A 20,999-nucleotide genomic window follows, 5' to 3' on the forward strand; every position below is an offset into this window, starting at 1 on the left:
GTATTTTGACATTTAAATTGGAGGACTAGCAGGTGACACAACCAGGAATTTTGAAAAAAAAATTTAAATCTGAAATTTTATGCAAATATGGCCCAAAGTTGCCTTTAAGTTTTATACTCAACTGCTGAAAAACTGACAAAGGAAAAGTGATGCAATGATGAGGGAAGGAGTTTTGTCCTTACTGGGTGTGGATAAATGTCTGTGGAGCAGGATCGAAACATGTGTTCTGTACCTCCTAGAGGGATCAATGTGGAATACAGAAGTCTAAAGTCTCAGGGTAAAGATCCCCTGAGATATTCAGCTAAATGGTTCAAGGTTCATAAAATCAGGGGTTTTTTTTTGTTTTGTTCTGTTTTTTACACAGTGTTTGCTGTGTTTGCCACAGTGACAAGCAAGAAATGATGGAGGTAATATCATGCCATTAGTTTGCATCCAGTGGGTCTTAACCCACTAAATGGCCTCTTATGTGACTGGGCCTAGTGTTTGGTTGTTGATGATTTTTTTTTTATGATTTTGCCTACCAATGCAAACTTAGATTAATTGATAAACACCTCTTGGCATGTCTGTGCATGCAGATTAGTAGCAGCATTAGACTAAAAACCGGTTCTCACTTTTAGGAGAACACACAAAATCCTAATTGTCTTATCATCTGGAATTACTGTTTTATCTGCCCTGGTAGTGGTTGCATGTAAAAAAAAAAAAAAAAAAAAGGGGATCCGACTTTTGATATAATCACATTTCCTTGTTACACTGAAATGAGCAACTAAGTAAATACCGGTAAGTTAGTTAGACAATCCATCTAGCCATTGCTAACATTATACCTTTAAACAACATATAGAGACATAAGAAGGCCAGCTGGGAATTTGTTTGACTCTGGATAAGTAGGACAAAAGTAATATTCCCTAACCAACATATCTCTTTCGGTACACTGTGTGTGTTTTAACAGTCAGTGCTTCTAAAAATGAATAGAACCCCTGATAATAAAACTGAGACCAAAAATGAAAGATCAAATTCTCTTTGTTTTCCCTGAGGAAACGTGATATTATGATGATCAGCATCGCTTCAGCCACCAATAACTTTTTAAGAGTTTGTATTGGCAGAGAGCGGAAACCTAATCGTGCTTCATAGAATATAATAATGACACAAAAGGCAGACGGACAACAGGATATCGTGGTGCAAAAGGACAGTGAAGGATATATTTATGAACCACAGACTGTGGATATTAGTCTAAATGTATACATTTGTACAGTATCTATGTGTTTGTGTAAGGTGGTGTGCAGCTGGGGAGGAAGTTGTGGTGAGTGCTTGATAGTGAAATACTACCTCAGTATAATGTAGGCAGAAAGAGGAAACTGTATCCAAAGCTGCATGTATTTATTTTTGGCCACTAGAGGACAAAATAACTCCATAACAAGCTGACAGACCTTTATAACATTGTCAAAGCTAACACATTAGCAAACATTGCCTATTTATACATCTGAGGAGCATTATTAACATTAATTTGAAGTTGTGTATCTGGCCACCCGCAAATATAAAACCAATATTCCTTTTAGCTCTGTTTTGATCTCCACCAGCTCCTGAAGGCTGGAACATGCATGCTCCGGCCTGCACCACTTCTCTGGCTTTCAAGTAGATATGGCTAGAAAAACTGTTGTTTATTTACATATCCAGATGACAAAGATCAACAATATCATCGACATTCGATTGAATGATAATCATTTGAAAATCTACATTCCTGGATGTAGCTGTATAGCACATAATGGTAGGTACACTGTAGGGAGTATGGGGTGTAAACACATATTGTACCTACCCTAGTTTACATGCAAGCTAGCCCGAGGATACTCCCAGGCACAAGGCGTGTGAGCAACACTGCCTGCTCCAAATCCCTGTGCACCTGCACACAGGGGCTTGAGGAGAGGCAACAGGATTATCAATAGGAAAAATATGCTGACAGCTGTGAGGTGGAGGTCATTCATTACACATGCACAGAAGTACACACAAGTACATGTATGTTTACAGCATTCTTTTTGCCGCCGGAGGGGAGTGTGATGTACTTGCAGCTGCCTGCTCAGTATGCATACATGCATTATGTGCACACATGTGCATTTATAAATATACAGATAAATATGAAATCTGTGAAGGAACACACAACAGCACACACTGTGCACAATCATGTAATAAACCATACATGCACACATCCTAAAAATGCATAAATTACCTTAAAGTTCAGTCATGTCTACCAATAAGTTGCCTTTAACTCTTAAGATATGACATACTGATATTAAGATGATTCAATTTAGAGAGTGGTGAGCCATATGAAGATCCTATGATGTAAACATCCGTTAAGTTATGAATTACTGCCTCAGTAATCAAGCACGCTGTCTCCTAACAACGCAGTCAGTCAGTCAGACACCTGTGGTGAGTCAGCCCATAAAGGTACCTGTATTGGAGTGTCAGGATCAAATGGGCTTCATGGTCGATTGCCTTACTTTGTTGCTTGTTTAAATAGCTTCAAATGTATCGATCAGAGCATGTGTGTTTGTAGTGGGTGTGCGTATGTGTGTGTATGTGCCTGTTGATGAAATCCACTCAATATAGATTTTTTGAGCTAATTATTTTCTTTGGTATTTATTTCACTTAACTGGTTACCCATTCTTTGGGAATTAAGTCTTTTTTTTACTCAAAAGTGCAAGAAGTGACAGCTTTTGCACAGCTTGTAAACCTTATATAGAATGTTATTTCTGCTGTGTAGAAATAACACCTGGGAGAAAATACATTTGGCACCTATGTACCTGTCTCTAGGTTCACTTCTGGAACAGGTCTCTGCTGCCACCACGGTCACTCATCCAGCAAAAACAGCAAGACAAAAATATAAAAACAACACAGATTATATCACTTATATTTATACAAATATTAGAAATTGTGTTACTTGATTAATTCAGATATAATAGTCATACAATTTATATTATGCATTGTTATAAAATATTGGGAACCTCCCAATGCACTGCCTCACACCTCTGCTTGCTCTGCTCCTGTTTAGACTTTGTCAGTCAAGATGGCTCTGATCAATGCTCAGTCTATTGCAAACAAGTAATTTGTCATTAATAATTTCTTTTGCAGGGAAAGTATGGACTTTATGTTCCTGACTGAAACATGGCAGTGGAATATGGACTATTCCCATCTAATTGAACTTTGTCCTGCAGACTGATCTTTTATCAGCACACCCTGGTTGATGGGTCATGGTGGTGGACTTGCTGTAGTTTTTAGGAACAAGTTTACATGCCAGATGGTAAACACCAAGTCTTACTGCTCTTTTGAATTGCAAATGTCTAGAGTCTATATATACTATAAAGTTGCACGGAGTACTAATGGTTGGGGATTTTAATCTTCATACCATTGATACTACATGTAATATTGCCTCCGAATTTCTCAATCTCACTGAGTCCTTCAATTTTATGCAACACGTATTTGGCTCTACACACACGGGAGGGCACACTTTGGACCTCATCTTTACACAAGGAATGGATATTGACCTTGTTGGCTCTAAGGATTTATTTGTCACTGACCACAAATGTATTTTATTCGATATTGAAATTAGAGTCTCAGCCACCTTGAAATATGAGATGCACCTGTTTCATAAATGAGGCTGCGACTGTAACTTCCTCTATGATGTCTGACAGTAATATTGTTTTAAAGGATGCCAATGTGGAGACTTTAGTCCAATTATTTAGCAATCACTGCTCCTTGTTGCAGGATAAAGTAGCTCCTCTCTAGCTCAGAAAGATCTCATCCACAAATTTATCCCCATGGATAAATGAAATTATCTGGAGTTTTGGGCGCAATTGTCGGATGACTAAGCGCTTGTGGAAAGCCATGAAGCTTTAAGTACACAGGTTGCATTTCAAAGAACTTATGGCTATCGACAATGAGATGGTGAAAGCTGAGAGATTTTCTTATTTCTCTAATCTAATATCTTCCAGCAAGAGAAATCCTAAAGTCCTGTTTGATACAATAAACAATATTGTCTCTCCGGGCTCTCCAAATTTGCCAGTATTCTCTAACAGTGACTGCAACAACTTTCTTAAATATTTTAGAGGTAAGGTTGTACATATTAGGGCAAACACCTCACCCTCATCCAGCCCACATACTAACGGTTCCTTTAACTCATTTATCTTGGATTCCTTTTGTCCGGTCTCTATGAACGATGTTACAGCCTTGTCAGGAAAAATGAATCCCTTTTCAAGCCCACTAGATATCCTACCAACCTCTGCTCTTAAAGGTTTTTAAATTCATCAGTCCCAGTTTAGTTGATATTATAAAAAACTGTCTTTTATCAGGGTGTGTCCCCTACTATTTTAAACAGGCTATTGTCCAACCTTTGTTGAAGAAACCAAACCTGGACCCCTCCCTGCCAGAGAACTACAGGCCTATTTCAAAACACCCTTTCTTCTACCATCATTTTAGAAAAGGTTGTTGAAAGCAATTTATTCAAACACTGGATTTGCACAGGGGGTTTGACAAATTTCAATCTGGTTTTCATAAATTACATTCCATTGAAATGGCTCTCCATAAGGTTTCAAATGATATCCTAATGGCTGCAGATGCTGGAGAGTGTTCAATTTTGGTTTTATTGGATCTTAGTGCAGCATTCGATACTGTTGACCACCACATATTAATCCACAGGCTGAGACTTTCTGGGACTGCATTGGAGTAGTTCTCCTCCTATCTCACTGATAGGACTTTCTCAGTCTCTGTAGGAGAACTTGTGTCAGACACTGCTGCTTTGTCATGTGGTATCCCCCAGGGATCGGTCCTGGGGCCTATTTTATTCTCCGTATACATGCTTCCATTAGGATTGTTTCAGCAACATCTCCTATCATTTGTATGCTGATGACATCCAGTTATACTTTTCCTTCAAACCTTATGAGCTTGATAGACTGTCTATATTGAACAGCTGTTTAAATGCAATTAGGAACTGGATGGCAAATAATATCCTGCAGTTAAATGTCGATAAAACGGAAGTCTTGGTTACTGGGGAGATCATGCTTTCCAGTCAGCAGCACCTAAACTCTGGAATAGTCTCCCTAAAAGTCTGAGGTCTCTGGACGCTGTGAACTCTTTTAAAAAAGCAGTTTAAAACCCATATGTCCAGACAGGCATTTAGGCAGTATGTGGTATTTTATTTTTTAACTTGTGTTTTATGCCTGGTTTTTCTCCTGTGTGTGTCTGTGAAACACTTTGTATCTGGTGTCTGTGGAAGGTGCTATATAAATAAAACTTACTTACTTACTTAGTATATTATATTATATGTTACATAACTGGTCAAGGCAGATGGTCGCCCACCTAGAGCCCAGTTCTGCCCACTTCTGCTCAAGATTTCTTTCCGTTAAAGGGGAGTTTTTCTTTGCTGCTGTCGCCAAGTGCTTGCTCATGGGGGAATTTTGGGTCTTTGTAAATTAAAGAGAACAGTCTAGACCTGGTCTGTATGAAAAGTACCCTGAGATTGAGACTTGTTATCCTGTTGTGATTTGACACTATATAAATAAAATTTACTTGACCTTAAATTGACAACAATAGACAACAAATTGACATATAAATAAATGCCTTAATGTTTTGGTTGACCATTATAACCTTGATACTGTACACGACTGTACACAGCTGTCAGATCAATAATGACAAATTAGTTTGTGTGTGTGTGTGTGTGTGTGTGTGTGTGTTTCATATGTCTATTCTTTGGCTTGAGGTTTGTGTATCATGCCGGGTCTGTCGTCTTTCTACAGCCTCTACAATTTTCTTTGAATAGTTAAATACAACATTATGTGATTTATAGTAGAGGCAAATTAAATAATCTAATATCATGACCATTTTCATATTTTACTTATAAAATGGTTTAAACCAAACCTATGTTGAATACCCCATGAAGAAAGAAACATTTGCCATGGTGTTTTGTGTCCACAGTAAGTCCCGAAGCCTTTGTTCTACTTCTGAAAGAATTCCTGAGCTCATGTGCTTTTCTGCTTTTCTTTGCTGGGGTATTTCCCCGCAGCACAGCTGTAATCAGTCATATGATGTTCCCACTTCCTCTAAAGACCACACTGACATTATTTTGCATAATGGTTGGAAATACTTACAAAGAGGAGAAAAAAATGTTTTTATTGTGTTGCCAGTAGACACTATGTAATTTTGATCATTATAACACAACAATGGGTAAATGAATGCTCTCATTGGGCTCAAATGGAAATAATTTTCTTACTCGGCTCTGTTGCCCTTATGTCTTCATTTCCATTATTATTGTTGTTGATTTTTTGTTTTCATGTCTTACAATTATCATAAAGCTAAGTTTGTCATTTCAACTATAAGATAACAAACCCTGGTCTCATGCAGGGTACAAATATTGACAAAATGTCAAGACAAAATATATAACCTGCTATTATTATGTTATTAAATCTATATATCTGCAAGAGTGCAACAAAAAACGGACTGCAATAAAACATTTGAGTTTCCTCAAATAAAGTGCATAATAAATATAAAAAAGTGAGCAAATAAGACTTTGACATAAAAGCAGCATGGTAATGATTTTAATATGCTTATAGTCTTACAAGAAAAGTTCTCGGGATGGCACTACAAGGTCATTGACTCTTTAAAACCAAAGCCAGTTTATTTGCATTATAAATTCATACTTTATACATACATACATACATATTAAAATAATAAATCATCTCTTCTTTTGCACCAAAGACAGTTCAGTTTTGTCTGAGTTCATGAACACAACTATTGATTTGTTCAGAGCTTGAAGAGAAAATCTATGGGACTGTAGTTGCTTGGTGACAGACCTAGGTACATTTTGGTATAATCTCCATAATTTTGATAATTGATTTTATTGTTCTGCATAATTTTTCCTGATGGAAGAAAAAAAAGAAGAAAAAAGAAGCCATGGATTGAGTCGTGAGGGATTCCACACATAGTGTTCATCCATTTGGATGTACAGCTGCTTAAATTTGGACTTAAACCACAAAACCAAAAGGTTAACTTTTGTCCTGATGTAGTGCCAGATGAATGATCATTCAATAGAATTCACCTTCTGTCAGTCATGAATATCCACAGCAGATTTCATGGCTGTGTTGGACAAATGGAGAGATGGACACTATTCTTAGACCTTCATGTTAGCAAGGCAATACACAGTTTCTTTAGATTAAAGATATATTTTGGACATCACTGAGGAAAAAGTACAAACATGACTTTATAAACATGAATACTTAGTAAAATCCAATAACTCAGCATCAGCAAAGTCTCAGTGTTCTCATTCTTGATTTTTGACACTTTGTCCTCACATTTCCACATGTATTTGTTACCAGTTACAAATTAATTAATATTATCAGCTTAATATCACCAATCCCATTTATTTAATTGCTGTTGCCATCTCATTAATTAGAAATCATATGATCCCATTGTTTCTCTCATCCATAAAACGGTTTGAGGCAAAAACAATTCCTTAAAAAAAAAAACAATATGATGCTATCTGATGCATACATGTTAAATAGAACAAGCATTATCTGTCACAATATTTAATGATTTTGCCACTTGCATTTGCAAAAATCATTAGTGGTGTTATTTGCCTGCTGTGCTGAGGTGTTAGCAGGCGCCAGCTAATATCAGCAGTGAGTATGCACAACCATGTTCTCTATCAGTCTTTGAACAGTGTGTTGTCTCTCCTCACACCACCAGCTGAGACACACATCCACTGTCAGCACTGATTCCCATGAAGTCTCACTCTGCCTGTGTGTGTGTGTATGTGTGTTAGACTTTGTTTGTCATTAGGCCTTGGTAGGCAACTCAATATGTTTGTTCCAGTTGACATCTTTGTTGATGGGGCCCTTAGGTAATCATGTGATGTTGTTTTAGTGCATTTGTAGTTAGTAATTATCTGCCTAATTCCCCCTGTTGGGATCAATAAAGTCTTATCTTACCCCCTCAGTCTCTTCTTCAGCCTCAGTTTCCCGATTAACAAAAGAGAGGAACTTCTGGGTTTTGTTTCAAAAGTAAGAAAACCTTATTCATTATCACCTGACAATTGTAAATAATTAGTAAAAAAAAACAACAAAACAACCTTGCTCAACAATTTGTTGTGTGGTTCACTCCAGTGGTCTAGACAGAAGCAGCACATATTTTAAAAATGAACTGTTCACTTTACCACTCACAGTTCTCCACAAACCTGAGACATTGCAGGTTAAACTTTATTTTCTTCAATTCATATTTTTATTTTCATTTCAGGATCTTGTACATCGAAGTACATTTTCAATACAATTTTACATTTGAACATTTAGTCAGTTTTTTAGTTTTCCAGCTGTAAATACATAAAAAATTCAAATACACTAAATGCATTAAGTAGCACAAAGAACTCCCTTGAATAAAAATTAATAAGTTATTTAAAGTTAGTAAAAAGGATAACATTTAAAAAAAAAATACTGTTGTGCCAATTATTAGGTAGTTTAAGAGAGTTTATTATTATAATTTATTATTATATAACAGGCACATATAAAAAGGTGAATCGTCATTTTTAAAAACAAATTAGATATATTAACTATTCTATATTCTATGAACTATTCCTGTAACCAAGTGCTTTGACTTTCCTACACATAATCATAAAAACGTTAATCATGCTTTGGCTGACATGAGCAGATATTGTAAAAAAAAAAAACTTATGAAAAACACTGACAGTGAATGTTGTGTAGATTTGTTCTTTGTATGTGAACATTTTTCAACTTTGCAGATATGGATGAGGAAGAAACCATTACTATGACTTAGTAAAACTCATTGGGCACTGTAGTGTTAGAGGCAAGCAAGTACTGTAATAGATACTTGTTTATCTTTTTCTCAAAGACTGATGACTGAAATCCTTAACAAGAGATTGTATTGATTTACAGAAGCTAGTGGAACAGCGTCTAGATAGTTGTATTAATAAAAATACTAAGTCCTGCACACAAAATCACAAAAGTATTAGCAGTGTATATGTCACTGGTTGCAGGTCAGGTGTAGCTAATTTTAACTAATGCAGATGGGTAGTTCTATCTATAACTATGCATCATGTATTTTATGATGTATTATACAATAGAGGAGTTTAGCAAAAAGCCAACATTATGGCCACTGATACCACCCTCTTCAACACTTTGAGATGCTGCATTTAAGGCAAGATATAGACTCATCAGGGCCAGGTGCAGTACATACAAACATCCCTTTTTTAGTATGTGCAATAAAATCACTTTATTTGCTTTTCAGCAATTAATTTGCACCCTCCATAGTTACCAGCAAGACAGTCTTTGTCTCATTGTTTTATTGTTTATTTTTTGTTTATTTGTACCTGTTTTAATTAGTTTTTACGTATTGTTATCTCTTATTGTTTTTACTGCTATTGTCTCTTACCTTTTATAACTAGTATTTCTTTTTTATTCTTTCTTACAAATGGATGAGTCTGTTTTAATTTGTCTGTTTTTGCCATGCTGCAAGCCAGCTTTCCCAAGTGGGGCAATAAAAACTAAACTGAGCATTTACAAGCTGATCATAGACTAAGTTTTTTGTTTGTAAAATCTTCTTTTGCAAAGTCTCTACCAACTATAGCTGCAAAATAAAAGTGGCTGAGTAAAACAGCATAAAGGAGCATAAATATTCAAGTAAAGTATGAGGAGTACCTCAAAGCTGCAGTACTTGTTCCACCGGTGCTTTTCTTTCCCTCTTGCTTTTCATAATATTGTCTCTTGTCCTGTCTTGCTCCACAAAGACAAACTCACTTTGTTAAAGGAGCATTATAATCAAGTTTGACTCAACCTGACTTTCGTCATTCTCTTTTTCTCTCTTCCCACTGAATTTAATCTGCATTTATTTGATCAAATCACAGCAGAAACATTAATAAATTCCAAGGGAGGGTTTATTTTACAAAACCCTGTGCCCTGCTGCTTGCTTGTTTTCAGAAACTCAATCTTTGCATTTACATTCTTTGTACTATTTAGATGTGAAAAGCTCTGTTTGGCCTGGTCTCCACCTTTGCAGATTCTGCAGTTACACCCATGAGCCTTGTGATGACATCATGTGGAAAAATGCCAACTAGCTTCCCAACTAACCGTATCATCCAGTGAGTACACTCTGAAGTCAACAGCAGACAAGCAACAGCACAGATCTGATACCTCACTGAATCTGAAGGCTCATCAGTCTTGGTGACAAAATGTTGACCTCCGGGTTAAATGGTGCCATTCCTCCTTGACTGTAGTCATTCACACTGGGTTCAGGTTGGCAATTTGTCAGAGGACATGTTTTTTTGGTTTCATTTCTTCTCTATGTCAAATATTTGACTTCTGTTCTGAATAAATTGTAAAAATCAACACTTAGCCAGTGGTCCAAATAACTAGTTGGCTGCAATAACAGTAAAACTTTTGTACTTTGAAGAGATGTGGGGTTCATTCAACAGCAGCATCTACTTTAAAACATAAATGGACTTTAGTATTGTCTGGAGAAGTTTTATACCACCAGTAATTTGCATGTGTACAATATTTAACCATTTTGTGACTTTTCTCCCATTTTGCATATACAGCGTATATTCCTCTTAATAGTTATTTCTTACATTTATCTTTTTTTAAGCCTTTTTTAAATTTTAATTTAGTTGCTTTTTATTTAATCTATTTTCATTTCATAATTCAATATTTCATTAATTTATCATTCTACTAGCAACTGTTCCACCCACAGGACTCTAGCACTACACAGAACTTTCAAACTGTAAACCAACGTATCAAATAAACTGAAATTCTGACCTGATGGTGGCGCTAGATGAAAAATTCATCCTGCAGGGAACATGAATATCTATAATCAATATCACACCAATCCATCCAATAGATGACATTCCGTTCTGAATCAAAAATGTCAACCTGCTGGTGGCGCTACAGGAAAAGTCAGGTGATCACCAAAGTCAGTAGGACTCATCCTCTGGAGATCATGAGTGTCTGTTCAAAATTTCATGGCAATCCTTCCAGTAATTATTGAGATAATTCAGTCTGGTTCAAAATGGTGTACTGACCAACCAACTTTTCCATCCCTACAGCCATACAGCTAGCATGGCTAAAAGTATAGCATCTCCAAGGTGGTGGGTGTTAAAGGGTTAATAGAGGGAATAAATAAATTAGTTAAAAGAGGGGGAAAAAAGCAGTACGTCATCTTCTCTAAAGCTCCCAGCTTTGGCGTGGGGTCATGTCCTTCTCTTTGGCTCTAAACAGAGCTGAGTGTTAGGGTTGGGTAAACTCACAGGGAGAAAAGACTCTTGAAATGGGAATGAGCCACAGCTTTGGGTTCCATCACCAGGATATAAAATGTAACAAGTGTCCTCTCACGGAGCTAACGAGAGCCCGGCCACAACCTCTGACCCCAGTGTTCTAAAGGTCGCTGCGCTCATGTGAAATTAAGAGCTATTAACAGGGAGGTCATTCCTAATGAGGACCCCTGTCTGGATGTCCGAGGAGAGCCTGGCCTGTGGAATGTGGACCCCAAGCTCTTGTGACGCGGGATAAGGTGACATCATATTACACAATACGCTGCATTTTAGGGATTTAGTGGGCACTGTGGGACTAGCAATGAATGCAGTAGCAGATTTAGTTAATTGCAAACATTAGTAAGGAGTGTGAGGACTAATGACATAATGTTGAGCCAAAAATGACAACAAATTTGTCTTTGTCCCTTTAAAGAACAAATTAGTTTTTGCTTGTATGTTTGTTTTTCTGCAGGGTCAAAGACGCCCAACAGTTTGGCCCAGAGCAGGAAGGCCAGGCCAGATTGATTCCCAATCAACATTTCCATTTGAACATATTTGAACATTTTGGCCTGTGACAAAGTCTAAAACTAATAGCAGGATTTCCATGACATTTGCTGTTGATTTTCATGGTCTCTTTGTTTTGAAAATTATTTATATAAATATATAAATAAATAAATGAATAATAAATAAATATATATATATTGGATCTGGGAAGGTTTTCCATGGGTCAGTGGTCTTTGGTGTGCACAAGACATTTCAAAATCTGAGGCACCCTGGAGGCCTTTAAAGCCTTGGCCATGAATTGCAACACCATTAGTTCAATAACGGACCTTTGTTGTTTTTCACTCTTCATGTCTCTTCCCTCGTTTCCCATGATCTGTCTCCTGTCAGTTCACTAATAAAGGCCGAAAATGCCCCAAAAACACTCTAAGAGGGGCAAATTATCGTAGAACTTACTGAAAACATTCATGTTGCCCAAAGGATGATCCCTTTAAGTACACTTACTTCTAAGTATATTTAAATAAACTTTACTTTAGCACATGCAGGATATAGTGAGCATCACAGGCTCTGTGGGCTGGTAGCAGACTTAAAGGTTTTTATTTGTTCTAATCAGAACATGAGCTTCAGAAGCATTATTTGCTTCTGAAGTTGACAGTAACTAATTTGTAAAATAAGTGATCATAAAACCACATTATAAAGCTGGTGCCACAGTGCACTCTGTGCCTGTATGCGTCTGTGTTTTGAATGTGTGTGTATTTTTTTATTTGTGTGAGAGTGCATGTGTGTCTAAATGCACCCTCATGTGCTGTTCCAGACCTCGTGTGGTTATGATTTAATTTTCTCCATCTGAATGTGGCTACTGTCTTTGCTGATATGAACTAACTGGATTTCAAATATCTGATCGTGAATATTTGATTACAGATCATTATCCTGTGAACTCATCATCCTGTGAACCCTGTGCTGCTGACATTCAGGCACTAGGAGGCGATGCAGGTCATACGGGGGTGTGTTACTGCCTTTAGGGTCTATAGGAGGACAGTGATGATGTCATTGCTCCTTGAGCCAGTGAACCTCAGCACTTTGAGAGTACTCAAAGTACAGTTATTTGAGAGCTCACATAGCTAAGAGGGAGATAATGGACAGAAGAGTGAGGACAGTCCTCTGTTAGCACAATACAGTGCAGATTAAAAATCCCATTTTTAACTGCTGTTATCATGTCATAACACGTGCCATGAGTGGAGGATTTCATCAAGCATTTAACAGAGCTGTGAGGCATGAATGTGTTGCGTAGACATCCTTGTGACACTGTTATTACAGAAATAAACTTGTTTTGAATGTAGCTGTTGCAGTCTAACACTGCTAGTGCATACAAATCAGAAGTCTGCAACGGAGACCTGACCCGTGACCCAAGTCAGTTTATTTTTAGTCTAATCTGGTTGTTTTCTCTCTATTCAAAAGGAATACATGGACAACATGCTTTAACAAGCAGTCAGCTGATGATTAGGAGGTGTTTACTAACCATTAACAGCTAGATTAGCTCCGGTGACTGCATGCAGCACTCAGAAGTCTAGTCCTCATAGGGAATCTGCAGGGCTCACACACCCTCTAACCACATGTTTATAGACTTCAATCAGCAGGATCATAATCTTTTCCCATTTTTTTTGGTAGCAAACCTGTCTCTACACTGAATCCCCCCCTCACAAAAGCAGATTCCAAAATTGATCAATAAAACAAAGTAGTGCAAATTCACAAAATCCTTAGAGGAAATTTAATATTCACCTGCAGCAAACCAGCATTGACTGGCCAAAAACTGAATATGTCATAACCTTTATTTCATTAATTCAACAAATTAATACATAAAATTCATTACACAGAATTGCTTTAATGCCAAACAATCTCAAACAATGCTCCAGTGCAACAATAATAATAATAAACTTTATTTATATAGCACAATTCATATAGATAATAAAATAAATAAAATAAAATAAAATGCAACACAAAGTACTTAACATAAACACAAAGAATCATAGCATTTAAAAACAAAACAAACAAAAACAATAAAAACAAGGACAAATAGAAATAAAATTAAATTAAATGAAAATGACAGGATGAGACAAGATAAAACAACTGTTAAAGTAAAAACACTTCAGGAGAGAAAGCAATGGCAAAAAGATGTCTTAAGATTTCGTTTAAAAGTGTCAACAGATAAGTATGAGTCATATTAAGTTACATGCCAATTAGGTGAATTTGTCAGCTGTTAAAGTGATGTGGCAGTCATTCTCCAAACATTTTGATATGCAAGTTTTCATAATATCAGATGGTGAAGAGAGCTTCAAAGAGGCTCAAATCACATCGTATTTAGACATCTTTGAAGTTTAATTGGCAGTATGACTGTCATCCAATGTTGCAAATATTGTAACATGTCCTGTTAGTATAATGGCAAAGTGCAGATTTTTTGGAGTATCTTTATACTATATCTGTGATAATCATGAAAGCGTTCAGTCAAATACTTTACATGGAAATATTAATTTCATGTAAAGCATGCCATCATATAGGTCCGCCTACTCCAGGCCGTCCACTACTCGCCGGGTTGTGTGACCAGCCAAAGGGATGTTAGATCAGGGGACAGCCTGGCATTTCCCATTATGCCCTAATGTCTTGTCATTGGTGGAGAGCAACTGGAGTGTCTGACTCTGAAACTACAGTCACCTTGATCTTGTGAGTTTATTGTTGCTGATGTCAGCATGACATCACAGCAAGTTGGGATCAAGAAAATATATCTGGCATACACTGTGCAGTGATCACTGTGCAGTGATCACAGGTGATCTGGATCATCTCAAACTAACCTAATGCTAACATGCTGATATTCATATTTACCATGCTAACTAGACACACATCCATTGCTGTGGTGGAAATGCGTCTCTAACTGCAAAGGAAACAGAAGAAGTCACTTCTTAGTCTCATACACTACAGTGCTTAGCAACACTCTGCCCACACAAGTTAAGTTAACCTCAATATTCTGGTAATTATTTTAATTATTGTAGGAACTTAATTCTTGATGGGGTTCACAGCCAAGTTTATTTATCAACATTATTTATAGATTTTAGTCCACATCTTATCTCCTTGGTGTATTTGCTTGTTTGTATGTTACTGTTTTTTATGTCAACAAGCTGTTCAAAACTAATTGTCCCTAGCAGGATTAATGAACTTGTTGATTGACTGATTGATTCATTAAGTGTTGCTTCACAGTACCCTCAGTGTATCGGACTCAGTGTGAGTAGTGACAGCACAATGAACACCAGAAATAGCTGAGCATAAAATCATATGAAGTAACAATTCAGGTCTTAAGCTGTTAAATATCTTTTCCCCATTTTTGTAGTATTAGCTCATACTAACTTGTAGACAGAAATTGCAAGAATTTCTTGTCACCAGAAGTTTTGGAGAAGTGATCCATTAATCTAACTGACTACACATTGCGTCTGTAGCTTTTCTGATGTCTTCTGTGTTAGAACAACATTATTACGTGCTATTAAATATACTAGATCAGGGAAACTGTTAAGCTGGAATTCTTCTACCAGTTGATCAGATAACAGTGGACAAACACGTTGGCTCCCACACTCTGCATACAGCACAGAAAAAGCTTTAGTGATCAGAAGGTTCAGGTCCTAAATATGTAAAGCTATAAGCAAATTTAAGGTATCCCACCGCAGTAGGTATAAAGAGCTGAATGTTTTATTATTAGCCTAAAAAGCAAAATTCATGTAACTATCTTCTTCCCAGTGTCATAACGTTACAGCTGATGTGTTCATTGACTGTAAAGTTATATTTTCACAGCATGCAGTCAGAGAGGATAAGTCTGGTGCAGATTACTAAAATATAGTTAACCATGCAGGCTGTAGTTTATCTTGGTATCTCTAGTAAAGTTAACAATCACTAAGTTAGCATTTTAGTCTGAGTAACGTGTAAGCTAATGATACAGACACAAATGTTAGCATGCTAACCTAACATTAAGCTAGTTAACATTGGTCAGTAATTCTCAGTAACAAGTTGCTAATAAAATAAACATGGACTTTGAAAGGGGCAACATTAGCGGCAAGAGTAAAGTTACAAAAGCTGTAACGTTATGTTAGTGAACTAACATTGATGTATTGAAGAACTTACCATAAATTTTTTTTTTTTTTTTTGACTCAGATCTATTCAAACAAAAAGGGACACTGTCGAAAAGACGAGAGCCTTAGACTGGCTTGGACCGGCTTGGACCCGGAAACCCATTGTCATGATTTACATCACGACTTAACAAGCGGATGGTATTGTATGGTGTGGTATACCATACCATAAACCAAAATATTGCATGTTAAAATCTGAACCTGATGTTTTCGCTTCATGGAAAGTTCACTAATTACATTTCATCTTGAGGGGAAAATTAATATTTGCACCCAATCTTATGGCAGTCCATCCAATAGTTGTTACGATATTTCAGTCTGGACCAAAATATTGGACTAACCCACAGTGTGTCCCTAGGGCCATCAGCAATGGCACCAAATACACTAATGTGGCTCTGTATGTGGGTCACATGACTTAGATTTAATGAACACTGGCAGCTTTTCAAAACATATACAGTAAATTGATGCATGGAACCAAGTGAATATCTTAATCCCTCCATAATCTTTGAGAGAAATCACTGAAACATGATTACCAACATCTTTATTATTCTGTTGTGTAAAAAGGTAAGGCGTGTTTATTGAAGACAGCAGGGGCACAAAGACACTACCTGAAAGTAAACCCGCCTTCCTTCAGCCATGAGTGGTAAAGTGAATGTTTACATTGTCCAGTTTTCTGATAATTAAGGTTGCTTAGCTCAAGGGTGTGAGGTTAACACTGTGAGAGACCAGTGTTACCCCTCTATTCCCCTATATTCAAGTGCTGCTGCTAAAATTTCACACAATCATTAGTATCTATGGGCTACTAATGATTTTCACTTGCACACTGTGCGAGTACTATAACACCCTACTTTACTGTGGAATTGTTTTGAGTCATTCTCCCTCTCCCATGGATGTATTATAAGAGCTGGATAGGGCTCTGCTGCTCAGCCTTGCAGCCAATTTTTCCCAGTGGCCACAGAGACATCTATAAAACTGTTGACAGGACAGCTCGAACTGCAAACAAGGTCAAATATGATTCTCTCTCTTATGAATTTTTGATCCATGGAGGTTTTATATTTGTAAAACTTTCCTCGAGCCGAGAAAGCAATTCAAAAATCTTTGATGCCATCACAATGTAAAATCTATGGGCCGAGCAGGACCTCACGAGTGGGGCCAGCAGGGTAAACACTACTGCGCATATTCAGTGGGCCACACAACACGGAAGTAAACCTGGAAGCTAGAAACTTTTTTGCCATATGCACCATCTGAGCAATTCTTATTGGACTGAATGGGTGCCATTTTTGGTACAGTTTCCAGCTCTTATAATACATCCATGCCTTCTCCTTATTCTTCAAAGGACATCTACATTAAAGGTACTGTTATAAGAGTAGCATAGCTGCTTTAAGGAGTAGGGCAGTGCATAATGTGTGTGTGTAGTGAGTGTGTGGTTGAGCAAGCACAGAGAGCAAGCAGCAGAAAAGTGACAGTGAATGCGAGCAGAGCAGAGGAAAAGGTTAGCAGTAAATTGTCAATCTTGCAATAAATGTACAGTACAGGCTACAGTGTTTCATTTAATAAATGCTGCAGCTTCTCAAGATCAAGAAAAGTCTTGCCTGTTGCTTTCTCAACTGCTGGAAAAATGAAGGTTTTAGCCCTGAAGTTAATGACAATGGGTTAGCCTAACCTCACGAGGCTCACTTAAGGTGGACTCACCTTTAACGTTGACCAGCCATTCTCATTTAAGTGTCAATCTCAGCTGCTCCTAAACAGAGAATGAAGAAATGTCTGGCTGTGAGTCGCTCCCGAATTTTGGTCAGCAACCCCCCTGCGCTCTGCTTCATTTTCTTTTTCAGTGCATACCAGTGGGCACACAAGTGAGTGCTATTGTTGTGCCACCATTATTGTTTTACTTTGTATGCTGACATCCACCCCAACCAACTCATTCTATAAAAGTACAAGAAAAAAGTTTAACTAGAAATAAACACTGCCAGCCAACATTGTCCAAGGAGCAATTAACATTTCCTTCATAAGGTTTTTGAAGTGTAATTTAGAAGTGTAATTTTTAGGATACAGGGTTATGTCTTTTGATGTATTACCCCTGCCCTACCTGACCAACCAGGAGAATTTAACACAAAAATCAGCAACACTTTATTTGAAGGGGTCTGCATAAGACTGACATGGCACTGTCATAACCATTACATGACACCTGTCATGAACACAAATCTTTATGAATGTTTATTTTTAATGCAAAGTTGACACTGTTTGAGATGTCTTTGTTATAGCAACTTGACATTAACCAAGACAACATAACCTGTCATAAACATGACATAGCAGGCCTAATTATCAAACTTAAAGAAACTATTTAGCTTTATGTGTTAACATTACATTAAATTGTATGTGGCTGGTTTTGACATTGGCTTAGACCATTATAATTGTGTCATGGATATTTTCCTACAGTGGAACAATTTGGACTAGTCATTAAAATGTCATTAAGTGTTATTACACTGTCAAATGCTTTTCTAACAGTGTCATGAATAATTCCCTTGACCTCAACTACAGTGGTACAATTTGGACTTTTCATTAGGGTGTCATTAAATGTTTTTACACCATCAAATGCTTTTAAATACCTTAATAAAAGCAATAGACAAGTCAAGAGATAGTTTTTCACTTATTGTATTTGCTAAACAATACATTTCGTACTTCAGAGAAAAAAAACTGTTGACTCCTTAGATTATTTGTTCTCAAACAAAGGGTTCTGACATATTCTCAGTACATACATTTTGTACTTGAGGGAGAAAAAACAGGATTACTTGTTCTTTAAATCAGAAAAAAACAATGTCATCCCAACCATTCTGAAGTGTACTTACACATTATGGGGCGCTTTCCACTTTTTTTCTTTGTTGTGATCATTTCAGCCATCTCCTTTGTTATAGCCCTCCTGCAATGCTCTGCAAACTGGCAGATCTTCTCGTTATCATTGCCTCTGGGGAGCAGCTCCTTGAAGGTGCCCAGAAATGTGATCGCTAGCTCAGCAATTACAGCTGTTCTTGCAATTGTGTTGCGGTCAGCGTTAATCTTGGCAAAGGATTCATGGATCCAAACTTGGTGAATCTCCTCAGGGCATTCTTGTAGTGGTGGATGACTCCATCCATTGTGGTCACTTAACAGAAAAATCAACAAAAACAAACAAAAAAAAACTTTGTCAGCATCTATTTTCAGGCATACACTGTTGATATGGCACCCTATAGGTAGTACTAGAAGATAAGAAAGGATTCTACTTATTCTGCTGGTGCACTGTGCATTCTCCTTCCAGACTGGTTATATTAGATTTAGTGCCTTATATCTGCCTCTGAGACTAGCAATATCTGCCATTACCAGCCTGGAAGGAGGATGCACAGTGAACCAGCACGGTAAGTAGAATCCTTTCTTATCTGCTTCAGAGGCTAAATATATCCAACATAACCAGAGGAGAGCACAGCATGACCTGAGTAGAGCAAGGTAGCTATTACACAGTGCTGCAGAGATCTGAATAACTGATTTTTAGAGTGAATACTAAAATATAACAATCAGTGTGGGACATGGACATTACATAGCAATTTGGACAAGCAGAGAGGTGTATAAGTAAACAAAGCTGAAAAACCTAAAAAGCTGCCTTTTTCAATGTAGGTTCACTCTTGGGTACCGTCTTGAGTTTTTGAAAGCAGAGAACTGTATCACAAAAGAACATGTCCTAAAACAGGCTTTGTTTTATTACAGATAATAAGTTTTATAATGCTCACACTGTAGTTGATGATTAAAGGAACAGTTCCCTTTAAAATGCACAAGTCTTTCTGTAAGTCCTTGGTTTTGAAAGCAGAGCAGAGCGACATTGGAAGTCATGCCATTGGAAATAATGGGTTTCAGGGTGCAGAGGTGTAGTTACCGCATTCTATCTGACAGCTACTTAAAGGGATTGACAACTTAAATCTGATATTTCTTATTAAGATTAGTTTTTCGTCATCTTGGTGAGAGGTGGTCTTAACGCCATCTCTGCACCCTTAAATCCATTATTTTCAGTGGCTTTACAATGACGGCTTTTCGCTGTGCTGAGTGAAGCACATCCCTCGGTAAGCTTGCATCCAAAGTTGAACCTAGCTAAACTTTTGCGTTGGTTGCTGTGATGAATGCCTGCATCTCCAACAGAAAGGAGAGGCAGCCAGTCAGACGGAGAAGGGAAAAAGGAAGAAAACTCAACAGTCGCAGTACCACAATTTCCTGCATTGTAGAAACACATTTCCAATCAAGTGGATGTCCCAGGTGTGTTTAAAGAATACAATGAAGAATAGCTCTTATTATCTATCCTAACACTCTGCTCTCTCCTCCACAACTTCCCTGAACATCTAGTCCATCCCCGAACATCTAATATGAGTACTGCATGAATAACATTAATTGTATTGCCATTGTACCTGACTTGCCAGTAGATGCAGGCGTCCTGTGAGCTCCCTTTATTTGGGCAAGTAAGTCCTCGTTTTTCAGCTCCCTGTTGGCCTCCTCCAGGTATTTAATGTTGTCCTCAAAGTGTTCAGTCTTCTGTCAATCCATCTTGGTTTGTCCTTTTAGTTTTTTATAGAGTCTATGCCAGATAGCCAGACCTAACTCCACACTGTTTAAGCGCTGTGCCAGTGCTAGAGAAAGGTCTGGCTGAACCCATTATCTCTCTGCAATCCCTGGCATTATAATGGCTAAATCCCCACAAAAGAAAACACCACACAGTAAACAGTAAAAGACATATGTCAACTATTTGATACTTTTACGGATGAAAAAGTCAAAAAAACACGTGTAGGTTGCTAGCTAGGAGGTTGTTGTTTCACATGGTGACAAGGATTTTGAAAATGGTAACACACACATAGCAGAATGGGAGGAGAATTCCAATTGAAATAGTCCACTACATTCTGTGAGTCAGACTAACATCACAGAGATAACTAGTTGCCCAAATTTAAAGGGGCACGACATTGAAGGAGGTCCAGATCAGGGCTGGTTTAGAAATTTGGCAATTATTGATGCAATGACACAGTTAATACAGAATT

This window comes from Thunnus albacares, chromosome 18 (assembly GCF_914725855.1).
Source record: "Thunnus albacares chromosome 18, fThuAlb1.1, whole genome shotgun sequence".
Lineage (NCBI taxonomy): Eukaryota > Metazoa > Chordata > Actinopteri > Scombriformes > Scombridae > Thunnus > Thunnus albacares.